We start from the raw sequence: 20,699 nt of genomic DNA on the forward strand, positions 1-20,699 counted from the left end.
CATCTGTGCAGTAAATGAAACTGTTTTAAGGGTCCTGAGAGCACACCAGCACTACCAGTCTACAACCCATACCACACATTTCTGCCACAGAACATGGACTAACACAGACATGGGGGGTGTATCCATATTCATCAGGGATACCTACACCTCCAGGTTAGTGGGGCAGCATACCTCCGAGATCATCCATGTTCAGCTGACATCAGCCACAACTGCAATGCAAACTGTGTCCTGCTACAGATTACCCTCCATGACCCTGGACCACCACTCCACCTACCTGGAGACAGTGGAAAACATGACAGTCCTACTGAACACCCTGGTATTGGTTGATTTCAACTACCCTACCATTAATTTACTGGAGTACTCACTTCCAGATCCAACGCTTCCTGGAATTTATCACCTCAAATGCCCTGTATCAGATGGTAAACTCCCCAACCAGAGGTGGAAACATACTAGAAGTGGTAATCACCAACATGGGTGACAGGTGCACCACAGCAGAGGTAAACTGGTCACTGGTTAGATCTGACCATGAACTATTCACTGATGATTTCCACACCCAACCATCTCCCCCACCCAAGGAAACAACAGTGAAAACCTTTTCTACAGCTAACTTCACACTACTAAAGACAGAGGTGGGAGGTTTCACAGCCCCCACGCTAAGGGAAAACACTGCTCAAGATACAGAAAGATTTACAAATGCACTGTATAAGAACCTACAAGGATGCATGGATTGCGCCATCACTGGTAAACCAAGACTCGCTCCTCCAAGACAAGGACACCAGTCTGGTGGACCTCTGTAGTAAACAGGCTATGCAACAGAAGTAGGACAGTAGTCCAGAAAAATAGCAAACCCCAAGAAGAACAGACATCTGTGACCAGTATTAGCAAGAAACTTAGGTCCCTCATGGAACCATCCAAGGCTAACTTCAACAGGAAAATAGCCAATAATTCAAAAGATAACCACAAAGCCTTCTTTGGCTATGTCAAGGATCTAAGTGGTAACTCACAGATTTGTGCTGTGCTGGTGCAATATAGCACAAAATATGCTGAACCTACTGATACCGCCAACATCCTTGCAGATGCATTCAGTGCAAACTTCACCCCCTAAAGAGCCCACAACAATACCTGAAAAGTACAGTATCCCAGACATCAGAGACACACAGGTGGAAATAGCCCTCTCAAAAGGCAAAACACAGTGTCAATGGAGACAGATGGTGTCCCAGACTGCATCTACAAACACTACAAGACGAACTAACCCCCCACCTAATTAAGTTTTTCAACCTCAGCCTCTACACAGGCTACATGCCCATACAATGGCACATAGCAATGGTTATTCCACTCCACCAAGGTGGAAACACAACTGACCATGGTAACTACCACCCCATAAGCCTGACTAGCCTGGTCTGCAAAGCTATGGAGCACATCATCATGGCACTCATTAACAAAGACATTGGTAACCTCCAAACACTTGAGCCAACCCAGGTTAGCTTGGTCGAGTGCAGATCATGCCTACTGAACCTGTTTGATGTCTTACAGACAGTCACCAAGGCATTAGATGAGGGGAGAGGTGATTCCCACATACTACCTGGACCTTGCCAAGGCTTTTGACACTATTCCCCACTCAGGTATTATTGATAAACTCACCAGCCTGTACATAAACCCATACATCACAGGATGGGTTGACAACAGGCTTACACACAGAATCCACATGGTAAGACTAGCAGCCTCCAGGTCCAACTCTTAACCAGTCACAACTGGTGTCCCACAGGACTCAGTCCTGGGACCCCTACTGTTTGGCATATACTTCTCAGAGGTACAGGCAAACACAGGTGGACTACGGCAGACTGGGAGCCATAATTGACAGTCCAGCTGACACAGACATCCTTCAAAGGGCCTCACAGAGACTGACACAGGGTGTCAGTGTCATGGCCTCAAGCTAAGTGCCACAAAATGCATGGTCATTCCATATGGGAAAGACTAAACACCCACATATTAACACATAAGTGGCAGCCACCTTAATACAGACGAGGTAATAGTGGATCTGGGGACTAAGGTAGATAGTGATCTCTCCTTTGACAATCATAGCTCCAAAGTAGTTAGGATGTCCTTCTATGTAGGCCATCTGATTACTAAAGGGTTCGCATCTAGACATACTGAGGTTATAGTGCCCCTTTACTCATCACTCATCAGTCCCATCATAGAGTATAATAACCCATTTGGGATGTACCTCAGTAGACACTTCCAACAGCTGGAAGGACCATGAGCGTACCTCACCAAGAAGATTACTGGCCTCAAACATATGTCCTATGCAGCCAGACTGAATAAACTCCTGCTTTACTCAGTGGCATCTCGTTTACTCAGAGATGATCTCTGCTGGCCTACAAAGCCATGTCCAACTCAGGCTTAATGGATATGCTCCACCTATGGGAATCCATGTCACAGTGAACTACATGCTGTAGTGAGCTAAACCTTGCCACAACAATAACTAGAACATGCTGGAGGGACAGATTCCTGTCACAGAAGCTCCCCATGCTTTAAAACAACATCCCTACTTACATTATACAGAGCCCCTCACTAACACTCTTCAAGAGAAACCTTGAAGAGTGGATAGGGAACAGTAGATACACCCCAGGGATCCCGCCATTGGCTCTGCTCCACAGAGGGACAGCTAATTAATCAATGGGATGGCAAACTCTGACACATTTTGGCTAGGCTTATGAATGTCCTTGGGCAGTTAGCCAAGTACCTACCTATGAACCTATGAACCTATACATACAGTATCAGCAAATGCTGATAGCTTAATTTACTGTTCAGGTGTTGACTTACCTTGTGCCAATAGCACTTGTTTGTGCAATGGCTGAGGGCTGCCTATGTTGGATGCACACAGTAGACTACCTATACATCACAATTTACAGGTAGTCTTGTGTGTGTGCCATCCATTTTTACTGTGTGTTCAGGTGGAGAAAGGTGTCAGTCCCTAGGTACCTACACTGTCAGCGTGTGTACTATGCGGTCCCACCTTGCTAAGGCATGGGCATACTGGGCATGCCTCCGTTTGCCTACTGGGGCTGGCTCAGGGTGTTCGTGGTCTGAGTACCTCTGTGCCTGTGGGGCCCTTGGCAATGGTGGTGAGCTGTGAGGGCCTTCACCATTCTGTCCCTCCTGCAGCTATTTCTGCAGGATCATATTGTGTAGCATGGCACATACTATGAAAATGTGGGCACACGTGCCTGGAGGGTACTGCAAGGTTCCACCAGATATGTCCAAGGAATGGAACCATGATTTAAGCATCCCAAACACATGCTCTATGATGATTCTGGTTTGTGCGTGTGCCTCATTATGGCATTCTTGCCTGTGTGTGTGTTTGCATTTCTGATGGGACTCATCATCCATGGTTCCAGTGCATAGCCAGCATCCCCCACCAGGTGGCCATATGGGATGTTCCCCCTGGCAAATACCTGATACAGCTGTGAGGCATGCCAGATGTGGGAGTTGTGATAGCTTCCAGGGCTGCCTGCACACACATCCATGATAATGCCCTGGGCATTGCACATGACCTGACAGTTGATGGAGGGGTATCCCTTGCGGTTTATGTAGTGTCTATCCTGCTCATAAGGTGGTGACTTAATGTGTATGTGCGTGCAGTCTATTGCACTCAGCACCTCTGGGTATTTTGCCACATGGTGGAAGAAACACATATTGCTGGCCAAGCATTTGGGGGAAGTATATGTGCTCATTGGCATGTGGTAACATGGTATCCAGGAACTGGTGAAGTGCCCTGGATGCTGATGACTGTGAGACCCTCAAGATATCCCCAGCTAGCCTTTGAAAGGTACCTGTGGCTAGTATTCTCAGGTTTACACATACCTTTGTATCCACTAGGATAATTTCCCCTCTGTTTCTGGCTCTGAGGCGTGGCTGGCACAACTCCACAAGTTGCTGTAGGGTGTCCCTGTCCACCCTGTAATGCTCTACTATCTCCAGAACATGTAGCCCCTGGTAGGTTACCCTGAGTCTGAACACTCTTCTCCTCCTCTGGTGCCTGAGGTGGTTGTCAGCATCATCCTCCACACCACCTTCAGTCTCCAACACATGCTGGTTGATCAAAGCTATGGCAGCCCCTAACATGTACATATTAAAAGTTTCCCATATGTATACACCAATGGTGCAGAATGTATGGGAATACACAAGTGTGTGTGAGGTGCTTTCACACTTTATACTATTGTGCTATGGATGCTGCTGATGTCATTGGCTGTGTATGAGCAATTCCAGCTGCAGAGTATCTTACTTATGGGTTTTAAAGTGAGTACTGCAAGTGTGGGGCCTGTAGTGTGGAGTTATGCTTTCCCACCTTGATTAATCTGTTGCCCCTTAATTCCCTTTTAAACCTGGATTCCCACCCATTGTCAGGCATGCATCCACCTGCCAGCTTTCTTATTTTGTACTTTCCCTACCCAGTCATGTGTTGCAAAATGTGTTTTGTAGCTGATATGCAATTCTGCTTTGTTCTGCTGTGACACTTTATTGTTTTCTTTGCAGTACAGCCCCTCCCCTTTCCTGTTCTGCAGGTAGCTGCTTGCAGCCTTGTTAGCTGTTGTCAATGGCCCACTGTAGGTTCCTAGGTATTAATTAGTCAGTTGTACTCCAATTTCCCTGCTGCAGCATTTCCTTATTTTTTTCCTACATCCTTCCTGTTTCAGCTCCAGTGTGTGCCGCGCAAACACTTTTTCCGAGTTTAAGCACATTTTAATCTCCGTTCACATGCATACTCGGTTACCTTGTGTGCTCTCAGCTAAGCAAAGCTAAAGCCAGTTCAACACACCCCTTTCCTGCAGCTTTGCTTAGCTATGGGAAAACTGGGTTAGCAATGCTCCAAAGTGCTTACAGCAAAGGTGACACACCCCTCTCTTGATGTCATCTTTATCTCATGGGCACACCTCGGTGTTATAACACTACACTCTGAGGTGCATCCTTACACCAGCGAGGTATCTGTGATTCCCTATGACTCCTCTCATTTGCATGAGATTTCCTACTAATTCCTAGATACTGCACATAACACTGACACAGCCCCTTAGCAACCCTTGCACCATGGTGTGGTGTAACATGCCTGCCATTGACTGTTATGGGGAAATCATGATATGTGTTACATTGCAGTTTTATTTTATATTTTTCTATTTTTCTTGCGATCATGTTTGCACGCCACTGTCCTATGCCTAAACTTCGAGATAGTGCGAAAAAAAAATTAAATGTTATTTTTATATTTTGTAGATGTTTTTTATGCCAATGGCTATATATTTAGTGACTGACATATAGTAACAATATAATACATGTGTTTGGCCAGCTGTCATGGCTCCGATGTTATGTTTGCAAAAATGTAAACTGTTTTTTACGGTTTACATTTTTGCATGCTTACACTACACCTGCACCACTTCCTGGATCGATAAATACCTTCATTTGCATGCTACACTGCTGCAAATGGGGTAATTAGCATACAGGTGCCGGGAGCTGTGCTGGCGTAGCATACGCAGGTAGTGCACATGGAAACAGCTCGTACCTGGATCGCTCACCGGCCATATTTGGCGTTGGAATGCCAACGCTATGCCTGCACCTGGCACAAGCTTCATGAATCCCGGGGACAGTATCAATAGATGTCTTTATATAATAGCATGCGGTCACTATATCTGACCTTGATACTGCAGGAGCTCTGCCACAAGGCCCTAGCCCTACAATTTTACTGAGAATATTGTCTTTGTATAATAGCCTGCGGTCACTACATTTGACTTCAATACTGCAGGAGTTCTGCTTCAAGGTCCTAGCCCTACAAGTTTACTGAGAATATTGTTTTGTATAATAGCCTGTGGTCACTATATCTGACCTCACTACTGCAGGAGGTCTGCACAAGGCCCTACTCCATCAAGTTTACTGAGAATATTTTCTTTGTATAATAGCCTGCGGTCACTACATCTGACCTCAGTACTGCAGGAGCTCAGTCACAAGTTCCCTACACCTACAAGTTTACTGAGAATATTGTCATTGTATGATGTAAGAACATTTATCATGAAGAACTTTGCTATCTGTTAACTTTAATATGTTGAATACATGCCTGCTCTGTGATAGAAAGTCACTGTGAAATAATACATGTACTCTAAGGACCTCTTTTTAACTTGGCCACTGTTCCCTTTTTCTTCACCAGTAGGCTATACTGCATATGCCAGTTATTTAGCCTCAGGAAATAACAGAAAACCTGTTTTACTTTGTATCACTTTATTAATTTCTTTGTACCAACTATAAGCTGATCACTCTCAGTTATAATTTGACTCGAGGGTAGGAAGCCCACTACACTCAACTCCAATCCACCACCCTATCCCCAATTTCCACCCAAACCCTCTTTCTCTAATTTATACTTCCTTCATACACATTTTACTTTTAACACTTATTCAAAAACTCTCCCCAGGTGACCTTACTATTTCTAAAACATACACTTATGTTTCTTGTTTCCTACTTCCCTATCTCCATTTAATTTTTAGCCTCTTTCCCAACTATCTTTCTCCCTCCCATACTGCTTTGCAATTTATCCATTCATAATTACAACCCTCCCTAATGGTATCTAAGAATTCCGCACTGTATTTTTTACATTTTTCAAATAAAGCCTCATTTCTCCTTATTTTGACTACATCATTATACTCTAGCCTTTAATACACTCTTATTATTTACATTCCAGAGAAGATACCAGGACAACCTAACTCTCTTCGGTACTTGCATATTATCACAATCAGATTTTTGTGGTTGCGAAACTGACATGCTTGGATTGAGACGATTGCATCTCATTCTTAAAACAGGTGTTCAACGTGTAGAGTACTGTCAGAGTACAGTGTTTAAGCACCAGGAGCAGGAGCAAGCAACAAATTCCTCCTCCTGTTTTGTGTGTAGTACAGATGCATGAATGAAAGAACAAGGCTGCTATGATACTAAAGAATATAAAGTTATAACAGTAAAGGAGTGATCGTTAAGAAATTTATTAGATAGTAACTGAACACAGACACAGAGAAGGTATTATTTCTAAGGTTTTTAGTTTCCATAATGTGTTAACAATCCATTAAAGGAAGCATTGCACTGAGAAAGTATGTCTAACTGATGCATTTTAATTGTGAAGGAGGCAGGTTCCGAGGTTGACACGTTCTACTTTAGCGATCATGGTTATTCCTTCTTTAATGCTCTGTTAATGTTGACAGCTCATTCCCTGGTTGTGTTCATAGACACATCTTCATAGAAGGAAAGAACTATGCTATTTACCTAAAATAAAAGTAGCACACACTTGCGGAACACCAACACACTTCTGAATACACTTTGACAACCTCTTTTTTTTTTCCCACAAGAAACAAGCTTGCAGCACCTGGTCTTGAAATGACAGTAATGGTTGTGATAATAGCACAGATGCATCTGTGCAAGGGACCAAAATATTATGTTTTTAAAATAAAAGTAAAGGCAGCACATATTTCTGGGATATGCACACACTATACAATGCACTACATTTGCAAACACAATAAATGACTGTGAAGCAGCCGCTATTCAGCTGACAAATCTGGTTGCAATAATGCATAAGTACCCTCTCTTCTTGTATAGAAAATGCTTTTCTCCTTACCTATCCTCTACCAGCTTTTAGAATCCGCCATCAGTGAATCTCCTACTGCCGTAGGACTTCCTGTTTCCTTCTTCGTTGCTACTTTACCCACCTGACATCTGTAAAATACAGATTCCTGTACTTAATTTTGCTACTCTCCAGCTTATTCTCTAGTCTTCTCCACCTACTGTGTCATCTTTCATCCTACCATGACTCAGTAATGTCACAGCATCTCTCCAACTCTGTTCCAACCACATATCCATACTTCCTCTTTACACTCCCCACACACTGCACCAAACCTATTTAATATCATCATTCACCTTTATTCTAAATATAGACTGATTAACTGTACTTTAACTCAAACCAAAACAAAATTAAGTGCAAGAATCTTCTCCAGAAAATAAGTATGCACAATTCCCCAATATAGTAAAATCCTTCTAGGAGGAGATATGCACCCTAATCCTGGCCTCACCTATCACAATGAGCACAAAGATAATTCTCTCCACACCTTTCTCTAACTGAACAACAGCCAGTCCCCAACCCTGGTTATCTAATTTTTGCTACAATAAATGTTAGAAGCATAAGAAATAAAACTGCTGAACTACATACCTGGACTACCCAACATAAGCCTAACATTCTTGCAGTAACTGAAATTTGGCTAAAACGCAGCATAAACAACTTCAAAGTTTAACCTCCTGGTGATATCATCTGTAAGGACCGTATAAAGAGGAAGGGTGGTGGAATTGTTTTAATACTTCTCAATACCACATTTCTCCTTACCGCAAACTAATACCAAAATTCAGTTCAGCAGAACTTTTTATTGCTTTCCTCAAAATAAACAGTTATAAACAAATATGTATTACTGTCCTTTACATCCCTCCTGGTGATAATACAGCTATACTAGAATAGATTTCAAGCCTGCATAAGCTAAAGCACTGCTGGTGATTCTCTGCTTATGTTTCCTACCCACTGCCTTATTAGGAAGGAGGGAAGTTTCTTTGCTTACCAGTGGGAGTGGGAAGCACTGAGCGGCCTTTTTGTCCGATTTGGTGAAGTTTCAGCCAGAAACTAGTAGTCCATTGGTCGTTTTGGGCCAATTCCTAGCTCCCTTCAGCCCCCTGCTATAAAACACGCTAAACGCACGTTAGCGAAGATGGTACCACTGTTGCACACAAGAGCAGCGGCGGTTAAACAAGGTTAAACTATTTGGGCCATCTAAATTCCACTCTTCCAATTTTCCCTTAGAACTACCTTCCTCAAGCTGTACTACTGATCTAACCAGCATATTCTATAACTGAAAAGTTCATCTCTACTTGATTCCCAAGTAGACTATTCTCTATCTGTAAAGCCTAGCACTTACTCCTACAGTACTTGCACCTTGATAAAGCACTCTTATTATAGATAGTACACCACCAGCCTAAAACCCACTTCCCCCGGAGTCCTTTGAAAGTCTCTTTATCTACTACTTCTAGTATGTTGAGGGATCAGTTGCTAGTGTCCTCTCCAGCTCAACTGGTGAACCTGGGAATATTGAGGCAATGTTACAATTGCCTCATGTACACAGACAATCCTCTCCTTCTCCCACAAAACACAAATACATGAGAGATGCAACTATACGGCCAAACTGGAGGCTGAGCTCTCTCAACATAGGACTGGCAAGACCAGACAGGAGGAGAAGGTAACCACACACAATACATACCCAGTCACACATGGTACCATCACAACTTCAAATCATACACATACTCACACAAAGACATACTCAGAGGCTCTGATCAAAAATTTACCAAAACAGCAGAGGCCACCAAAGCAGACACCCAAACAACTACCACCTCACGACCCAACACATGCAACACATAGACCACACAGTCAGAGTGTCAAACAGTCACAGCCCTTAAGGCCAAACAAAATGCCAGACACACTTGTCATTGGTGATTCCATAGTCAGACACACTGACGTCCCGCTCACCAGACTGAGTAAATAGAAGGTCACAGTAAGGTGACTGTCGGGCGCTAGAATCCGCCACATAACACAAGCACTCAGGTCTCTCAACAGCAGGTACAAGTACGACTCAGTCATTGTCCACGCTGGTGTCAACGACCTGAGACGTACCTCCTTGGACTACATGAAAAGGGACATCGAGGAGCTCTCTGATTATGTAGCCCAGGCAGGTATGACCCTGACCTTGAGCAGTATCCTACCTTCACCTAGAATGATGCCACAATACAGTGATAAGATGATCAGCTTTAATAATTGGCTTAAATTCTGGTGTCATTCAAAGGGGATCCAATGTCTGTCTGCCTGGGATGACATGCTGGACAAGCCACGCTGCTTCAAGGGACGGCTTGCACCTGTCACCCCTGGGCTTCCGGATATTGGCAAAGGCTCTTGCCACCCCATAGTGCCTTTTTAGGCAAGGCTCAAATTCTAAACCTACCACCCTAGAACACCAAAAGGAAAAAACTAAGGGTAATGCTGCTCAATGCCAGAAGTCTCAATCTCAAGATGCACGCACTGAGGCCCTTCTCAATATGGAGAACATCGATGTCTGTGCTGTGACAGAAACCTGGTTCAAGGCTCCTGAGAGCACCCCAGCACTAACAGGTTTCACCTCATATCATGCTCCGGCCCCAAAATCTGGACAACACCAAGAAGGAGGGGGTGTCCATATTCATAAAGGACACCCACACCTCAAGGTTGGTGGCAACGCACGATGCATCGGAGACCATCCAGGTGCAATTAACCATAGGCAAGACTGCTCTGCAATTTGTAGCATGTTACAGGCCACTCTCTCAAACTCAGGAACCTCACATGGCCTTCCTGAAAACATTGGAGGGGATAAATGTATCTCCAAACACCATCATACTAGGTGACTTCAACTACCCTAATATAGAATGGGAACACTACTCAAGCCCGAACACTCTAACCCAAAGATTCCTGGAGTTCATAAACTCAAATGCCATGGAACAACTAGTCACCATCCCCACAAGAGGAGAAAACATACTTGATCTCATCATCACGAACATGGGATCAAAATGTTCAACACCGGAAGTATACCCCTCACTGGTGAGATCAGATCATAAACTAATCTCGCTGGAGGTCCTCATCCCGCCCCACCTGAAACAAAAAGACCACAGTGAAAAACTTCTCAAAAGCCGATTTCACACTTCTAAAACTAGTGTGGTCTCCTTTAAGGCCCCTGAGCCAGTGGTAAACATTACTCAAACCGCTGAATCACTTACAAATGCCTTCTACCAGCACCTACAGGACTGCATGGATCAGGCAATCCCAAACAAAACTAAGACTCTCTGTACCAAAGGCAAGCGTCCAGTCTGGTGGACCCCAGCCATAAACAAGCTCTACAACAAAAGGAGGAAGCTACTACAAGATAGAGCAAAATCCTTGAAAGGTAAGACACCTTTGATCATTATAAGTAAAAAACTAAGAGCTCTCATAAAATCATCCAAGGCAAATTTTGAGAGAAAAATCGCCAAGGACTCTAAAGAGAATCATAAGGCCTTCTTTAGCTATGTTAGAAACCTAGGAGGAAACTCCCAGATATGCTCAGAATTAGTTCAAAATGATGTGAAAATTACTGAACCTACACACATTGCCAACATACTGGCTGACAGGTTCAGTACAAACTCCCCCAAAAGGAGAGATATCTATTCCAGAGGATTGTAGCCCCCAAACATCTCCAACGCCCAGGTGAGAACTGCCCTCACTAAGGCAAAACACAGCATCCATGGGACCGGATGGTGTCCCCACTCAACGAGGAATTAAACCCACAGTTAGGACAGCTGTTTAATCTTAGCCTCACCTCAGGATAATTACCCAAGGAGTGGCGACTGTGGTCCCACTTCATAAGGGCGGTGCCTCCACAGACCCTGGAAATTACCGCCCATTAGCTTGATAAGCCTTATCTGCAAAGCCATGGAGAGGATCATAATGGAACTCATAAATAAAGACATAGGAACTTGCAGACTTTGGATCCAACCCAGTTTGGCTTTGTCAAAGGCAGATCCTGCCTCTTAAACTTGGTTGACTTTTTCGAGACAGTCACCAAGGCCATTGATGAGGGAAAGGCAGTCCATACAGCCTACCTCGACCTGGCAAAGGCCTTCGACACAATACCCCACTCAGGTATCATCGGAAAACTCATCAGCTTGAATGTAAACCCATAAATCACAAGATGGGTTGCAAACTGGCTAAGTGACAGAACCCACAGGGTCAGAGTTGCTGGAGCCATGTCAGACTCAAAGCCTGTCACAAGTGGTGTCCCACAGGGCTCAGTCCTGGGTCCACTCTTGTTCGGCATCTACTTTTCTGAAGTACAAGCAAACACAGGAGGGTTATGGCTGACAAGGTTTGCAGATGACTGCAAACTGGACGCCATAGTCAGTTCAAACACATCTGACACAGATATCCTCCAGAAGGTCCTCACAGAAACGGATAACTGGTGCCAGAGCCATGGCCTGAAGTTAAACGCCAAAAAATGCATAGTCATACCCTTCGGGAAAAACAAGGTTACCCCTAGCTACCATATAGGTGGCAATCCACTGAGCACAGAAAAGTCATCAGGGATCTGGGGACCCAGGTTGACAGTAGCCTTTCGTTTGACACTCATGTTGCTAAAGTAGTTAGGAAAACCTTCTATATCGCCCACCTGATCATGAAGGGATTCACATCTAGATCAAGGGAGGTCATCGCCCTGTACTCATCACTCATTAGACCTATGATTGAGTACAATGCCCAGTTTGGAATGTATCTGACCAGACACCTGCTGCAGCTTGAAAGGCCCCAAATGTTCCTCACCAAAAGGATAAAGGGTCTCAAAAATATGTCTTATGCTGCCCGACTGAAAGAACTCCAGCTCTATTCAGTCTCATACCGCTTGCTCAGAGGTGACCTGTGCCTGACATATAAGGCCATGTCAAACCCAGATTTGATGAATATGCTTCACCTCAAAAAATCTAGATCCCTCAGAACCACAAGGGCGGGAGACTTAAACCTTGACACGGTTATAAATAGAACGTGCTGGAGGGACAGATTCATCACCCAGAGACTTCCTATGCTGTGGAACAAAATCCCGGTACATGTGAGGCAGAGCACCTCTCTGGCCTTGTTCAAGAGGAATCTTGACCAATGGATGGGAGATTGCAGATATACCCCAGGGATTACTTCAGTGTCACTGCTTGACAGAGGCACAGCAAAATGATAGGCATAGTTTTTATTCAAACTAAAGGGGTGGCGAAAGCCACATAACTATGGGCTAGGCTTATAAATGCCCTTGGGCAGATAGCCTAGTATGAACCTATGAACCTATGAACCTATGAACTTGTCGCTCGTCCTTCTCTGACATTAATAACAAGCAGGTGGGGGTTTTGCTTAGATGCTTTAATACATAGAGACACATCAGGATAGATAGCAGCATCTTAAAGTACGAACCTACTAGTTAACAGACAGACCTTACATATTACATCTCAACAGCTAACTACAAAATGTCAGTCTAGCTTGCACATGTTCAGTATTTATACACTTGTGCAAGCCCTTAGATAGCTTCTTAAAGGTATATACACATATATTGATCTACATCCGCCCTCTTAAAAAGATTGCCCTTTATACAAAACAATATCAGAGTTAGACATGCATTACTATATACATTAGAAACAAAACACAGTGTTCATGTCCAAGTTGCTTCAGATCCACTATAGGATTTAGAGATGCAACCATATCTCGTAACATAACAGTTGGGACCAAAGTTAGCAACAAGGACAATCTGCAGTGCAGAACTCATATCAGGAACTTCTGGATTTGTCACAGGAACAGGAATGTCCTTTGGAACTTCCTCTGGACTTGGAACACTGGACAACACACTCTGAGATAAAGTCTTTCTCACAGGCTATGTGCTGCAGTATTGGCTCATACACCAGTCTCAAATGCTTCCAGTTCTAACTAAAGATTGCGCCTTCTGATTCCACAATGTACGATCTCAGCTCTGGACCAATATTCTTCACGACACCAATCTGCTCATAACCATTGGATGTCTGCATCCTTGCCACTTCTCCCTTTCATAATGGATTGAGCAGTTTGCTGGTCTTATCTTCGTAGGACTTCTGGGTTAGGAGCTTCTTCAACAGATTGGCTTTCACTGATCTGCTGTTCTTGACACATGGAACCAGCAATTGAATACTGATTGGTAATGTGGTTCTGGTTTGTCTTGACAGAAGTCTCTGAGCAGGTGAACCAAGGCGTTCATCACGAGGAACATTTCTGATATTCAAGGGATTTAGGAAAATATCACTATTATCTCATTTTGACTTCTCTAGAAACTGCTTTGCACTTTGAACTGCACATTCTGCCAAATCATTTGACTGTGGGTACTCTGAAATACTTGTGATGTGAGTAAAGTCCCATTCTTCTGTGAATCTTTTGAACTGTTGACTTTTAAACGGCATGCCATTGTCAGAAATGACTTTGTGTGGACTACCATGAACAGCAAAAATGGCGCTTCATTGTAGTAATGACAGTATGGATGCTAGACAGTATGGATGCTAGGTTAGGAAGTAGGTCAGTCTCGAACCAATTGGAGCAAGAGTCGACTAACACCAAATAATGCTGATCATTCCACTCAAAGATATCAGTGGCTACTGTTGACTAAGGTAGTTCTGGAATCTGGTTAAGCTGAAGTGGCTCCTTCTGTTGATATGGCTTAGTACTATTACACATTGAAAAAGATGAAAGTGCTCTCTCTCAATGTTTTGTGACATAGAAGGACAAAATACTAGTCCTCTTGCCCTTCTTTTTGCAGATTTGGTTCCTGGGTGACCACAGTGCAAGACAGCAATGTATTTTTGTTGTAAGGACATTGGAACAATTACTTTTGGACCTTTCATAATGATACCTTTGTCAGACAAAATCTCATGTCTGTATGAAAAATAAGGTTGCACTTCTTGAGGTAAACTAGATTGCTGTGATAGCCATTCTTGTTTGATGAAGTGGTTTAGCCTCTGTAAAACTAGATCTGTGGCTGTGTGATCTCTCAGCTGATCAAGACACGTGGAAGAAAGATTTCTCGCTTCCATGACTTCAGAATCAAGGTTCTTATCCTCATGCTGTTTTGTGGTGTTTCTGGGCGATCTGGATAAGGTATCTGAAATATAAATAAGTTTGCCTTTCTTGTAGACAACATTGAAATTATACTTTTGCAATCTCAGAATCATACATTGCAGTCAGGCTGAATGCATTGGCTTTCTCAAGATAGTGACTAGAGGCTGGTGGTCTGTTTCAATCTGGGTATGTCTACAATAAACATAACCATGGAACTTCGAACATGCAAACACAGTTGCCAAAAGCACTTTCTTGATCTGGGCATACTGCATCTCAGTTTGGGTAAGAGTTCTTGATGCATAGGCAACAGGTTGATCCTCCCGTAGAATGACTGCACCAAGACCAAATTTTGAAGCATCACAGGAAAGTGTAACTGGCTTGTAAACATTATAGTATCTGAGAGTTGGTGGACTAGCAATTCTCTGTTTCAGGACATCAAATGCTCTTTGGTGTTGCTCTAACCAAGACCAGGATACATATTTACATGTCAGCTCTCTTAGCAGTGCTGAAAGTTGTCTGAAGTCTGGAATGAACTTGCCTAGGTCGTTGACCATGCCAAGAAAACGTTGCAGGACTTGAACATTGTCTGTAGCTGGCATCTTCAGAATAGCTTTTTGTTTTGAAGGGTCTGGTTGTAGGCCTGTACTAGTAAATAAATCACCAATGTAAGTAATCACTTGTAGCCTGAATTTGCATTTGTGTGGACTGAGCTTAAGATTCACTTGAAGTGCCCTTTTCAGAACATTTCTGAGGTTTCTGTCATGTTCAGCTTCATCACAACCTCCTACTAGTATGTTGTCTACTATGATAGCACAAGATTACCCAAAAAAAAATGTGCTCCATTGCACATTGAAAGACTTCACTTGCAGAATTTAACCAAAATGCCATTCTCAAAAATCTGTACCTGTCAAATAGAGTACTGAAAGAAGTGAGCAATGATGACTTCTTGTCAAGCTGAATTTACCAAAATCAACATTTTGCATCCAAGACAGAACAATTGGTGGCATTTGGCATCAAGCCTGTGACTTCTTCTACTGTGTACGTTGGATGATGAGGTCTTTTTAGTGCTCTGTTCAAATCTCATGGATCAGTACATATTCTGAGGTCATCTGAGCTTATCTTATGAGCTACCACCATGGAAGATACCCATTCAATTGGAATTTTATCTGGTCAAATCACATCTTGTTGCAACATTTTATCTAGCTTGGCTTTGACTCTGTCCTGCATGGGTACTGGAACTTTATGTGCTGGCCTGATAACTGGACTGACCTCTGGGTCTAGCTTGCTGGAGTACACAACTGGAAGCCTTCCTTGTTTTTCTTCGAAAACATCAGCATAGGTAGAAAAAATGTGCTGGCAAAATTAAAGTAGTGGTCTTTCAAGCTAACATGATGGACTTCCTTATTAAATGAAAGCAGTCCCATTTTCAAACCGTCTCTGAGCCCTAATAATGACTGTAAATGCCTCTTGACCACATAAAATAATGTCAGCTTTTTCCAGCAGAGTAACATGAAAGCACTACTGAGCCTTTGGTTTGAATTTCTTCACCTCCATAAGCAGCAAGTTTTGTGCACCTTGGCAAATCAAGCCTTTCACCCTTGCACACTCTAGCAAATGTTTCTGCTGACATAACATTGCACTTGGGGCCTGTATCAACTTTGAGCTGTATGGGTTTGCCATTTATCCGAACAGTACAAAATACTTCATTCTTTGCCTATAAATCTACTGCATTGACCATTTCATGAAGCACTGACACATCATCAACATAAAGAGTAGCATGTGACCCTATGTCATAGCTTTCTAATTGATCATCTCATTTCTTAAAATGTTCCCATTTAATAAAAGAATGTGGGCCTTTTGATTTACAAAGTCTTTTGAAATAATTCCATTTATTGCATTTGTGGCATTGCTGACCAAAAGCTAAACATGTTTTCCTTTTAGACTCATGACATCTACCACACTTATGACAATTGGCAATGAAACTGGGTTCGAGCCCATGCTTTGAGTTTGCTGATTCAGTCTCATGCTTCACTGAGACTGTGCGAACTTTGGAATGCACTATAAAGTTCTGAGTTTTACCACTGAGTGCTGCAGGGGTTGCAGTTGCTGCCATGTGTTTGGGCCCCTTTTTCTTTTAACCACATGCTGCATACTATCAACATAAGCTTTATCACCATGCCTTCTAGAGCTATTCTTATTTGTAAGCATATTTATGTGCTTTTCTGTGAACTCGTATATCTGACAAATCTCAATAGCCTTATTCAAAGTTAAATCACTGTCACAAAGCAAAACCTTTCTCATGGCATCATCTTTTATGCCACACACAAGTCTGTCCTTTATCATCTCATCCCTTAAATCATCAAATCTGCATGTTTTAGCCTTATTTCTCAAGTCAGTTATATATACTGCAAAAGGTTCACCAGGCTTTTGATCCCTTGTATATTATAAGTGGCTTTCCATTGTAACATTTGTCTGGGGGTTACATCTTTCTCTAAATTTACATTTTAAGCACTCTGGGTCCTCCCTTGACTCAACAGTACAACAATAGGATGATTGCCCCTCTCCTGTATAGATAGCAGGTGCATACAGAAATGAATATTCCCTTTCTGTAGCGCAGCACAGTCATCTTTATCAGAAAATGCATCCTGTATGAAAATGTCACACTCTTGCTTAAACACTCTCTAGTTCTCAGCAACATTACTGTCAAACATAGATGCAATGGGTTTTCGAAATCCATCTGCCATGTCCATAAAATATACACAAACACACTAAAAATATGACCCTGGTGATTATGTATAAACAAACTGTTCTGTGAACTTGCAACAACATTCAAATGTACAATAAACTTTTCAAAATACTGTACTTTGTGAAATATGCTCTGTAATGGTTGTACTTTGTGAAATATGCCTTGTAATGCCTGTACTTTGTGAAATAGCTTTACTGTAACACTGCACAAACATGTGAACACTATATACACTTCTGATAACTCAGATATCTTTGCTTAATATGAAAAATACATGCTTTGTGAGCATGCGGTCATTTCCCCTTATTTTATTCGTTTTATGCAGTTTGGACTTTATATCAAACATTTTCCATAGTAATTAAAATATTTTTATCAATATTCTACACATTGTTTTATGAAAATATCATTTAGAGCATTCTGTGTGCCCCGTTTTATATTATGCAAAAAAAACAAATAGTGCTGAGCAAGTTTTAATATCTGAAATTCATTTATGACTTGTTTGGCAAAGTATGCACATTTTAGGGATAATTCACTCATCTATATTCCACCAGTTCTAAGCAAGTGCCTTAAGTTGTTTTAGCCATGCCGCCTCTAACCTCATGCCCTTTGGATCTGCCGATTCTGACTCCATGTCCTTTAGAAATCCCACTTCTGACACCATGTCGTTTGTCCTTCTCTAACATTAATAACAAGAAAGTGGAGGGTGACTTTGTTTAGATGCTTTAATACATAGAAACACATCAGGATGGAGAGCAACATTTTAAAGTATGAACTAGTTAACAGACAGACCTTACATACATATACATGTTTATATTTTAACAGCTAACTACAAATGGCAGTCTAGCTTGCATGTGTTCAGCATTTATACACTTGTGCAAGCCCTTGGATAGCTTCTTAAAGGTATATACACATATATTGATCTACACCATCCTCTCATTTGTCGCTCTGCCTTTTAAACCAGGTAATTTTAAGCTGCCCCCTATTTTAAATTAAGCTTGATAAGCTTCTCCCTTTCTACACTGCTGTTGATATCCTGAGTTATTTGTTTGCCTTTCCTTGTGGTTATATTGAAAAAGTGCATTTTGCCTCTTACTTTCTGTTCTACTGATTTACTTGCTCTGAATTCATAATGTAGTTAGCTATTGGTAAAGTAGGGTATTTTTACACTCTAACAAGCACTTGTTTTTACATCAAGAGGTCAGGGATTTTCCATCGAGTGCACTGGGAGGTAGCCTGGTCTGTTTAGTTTGGGGAAACACTTCATATTTCTGCATGTAGTTTTATTGGGTGGAGGGTTGATTAATCAGCTTACCATGTTTTTAGTGCCTTTATAAATTCTGTACAGTTGAGTGGCTCTTGGTTCATTTATACAAAGTGAAGTACTGTTATTGAATAATCACACTTTTATAAGCTGTTTAAAGTAAACTGCTGTATCTGTATCTTTTAAGTTTGTTTGCGGTAGCATTTCATATCTTTTCAGTTTGTCTGTGGTTGCATTTCACTCTGGACACTCCTTTTCTGTTCTTTTGCATTACCAAGACTGGGGTTATTCATCTTGAGGCAGTAGGTGTTTGCCTGGTCTGTCTGAGCTGTGAAACACACAAAAGAGCACAAAGTATTTTTTTGAACTTCTCATATACTATGACTATACTTCAGAAGTTTAAAAATGTACTGTTTGCTGCTGTTTTAAGTAGTTAACTGCACTATACTAAACAGTATCTGTTAGTTGTAGGGCTATTATAGGTAGTTTGTGTGGTCTTGTTACACTTGGGCTGCAAACCAGCTATTCTACATTAAGAAGGTATTTTTCTGCAGACTTGTGGCAGAAATGTGCTGATTTAACCTGTCTGAGTTGAGGATTTCTGATGAAAGGCTTATTGTTTGCTTTCATGATTGGTTGTTAGCTTAAAACTTGTTTCCCTTTGCTCATATTTAAACCTCCTTGTGCTGCTCTTCACTCATTGGCAGTTAGCAGTGCACTGTATAGACACAAAAGCCTACAAGCTCAGTTTTCAATAAACAGCTGTCAGTGAAACCCTTACAAGTTTTTCTGCTGCTCTTAGAGCAACTCAGTTGCACACTGAGCCGTGTTGCCTTATTGATCAACCTTAGCCTGCACAAAGTGTAAGTCCCTGTTATAGTCTTGGTTCTACCAGCACAGTCCTGCCAAATTAATCCATTCCCTTCCCTAAAAAACATACGGTAAGAGCCTGCTATCATGGATGGGCAGTTTACCATCATCTCTCTGGCCAGCCTGATAAAAAATGGACATCCTGAAAAAATGCAGCAATTGTTTCATGTAGACTGACAACCATTTACTCCTTAAACAAACAAATACTTTATATGAGAGATGTAGTTACATTATGTAATTATGAAATTGGAGGCAAGACTCTCACATAAGGACAAACCCAACACCAAATAGGTTGTCGGCACACACACACACACACACACACACACACACACACACACACACACACACACACACACACACACACACACACACACTAAATAAGAACACAACACATAAACCCACATATGCGGAGGTAGTCACTAGTAACTTACCAAAAATCAGAGGCCTCCCAAATGGAACCACCTACCCACATACCAATGAAAAAAAAAACAACCACAGCATATAATAACACATAAACCAGTGTCTCAACAAATAAGCATATAAGGTGTAACACCACAAAATCTAAAGTACTGGTCATAGGTGACTCTATTGTGAGACACACATATGTTCCCCTCACCAGCCTGGATAAGGAATGGGTAGCTGCCTGTCAGATGTCAGAATCTGTCAAGTCACTCAAACACTCAGGTTGCTTAACCACAAGTACCACTATGACTCTGACATAGTCCATGTGGAGGTGAATGACTTAAGATGTACCTCAATGGACTATATGAAGACAGACATGACTGAGCTTTAAGATTATGTGTCACTGGCAGGTATAAGCCTAGCCTTAAGCAGCATCCTACCTTCTCCAAGGATGATGGCACTATCCAAACAAAAAATGATTGACTTTAACAATTGGCTTAGCTTCTGGTGTCAGTCCAAGGGTATCCAATATCTGTCAGTCTGGGAAGACATGGTTGACAGTGCACACTGATTTTGCAAAGGTGGTTGGCACCTGTCCTGTCTAGGCTTTTGGATATTGGCAAAAGCATTTGCCACCTCTATTGTGCCTTTTTTAGGCAGTGTCAAAATAACCAACCTTTCAACATAACAAATTCTCT

The sequence above is a fragment of the Protopterus annectens genome, chromosome 2.part1, assembly GCF_019279795.1.
Source record: "Protopterus annectens isolate FY-2018-M chromosome 2.part1, PAN1.0, whole genome shotgun sequence".
Lineage (NCBI taxonomy): Eukaryota > Metazoa > Chordata > Ceratodontiformes > Protopteridae > Protopterus > Protopterus annectens.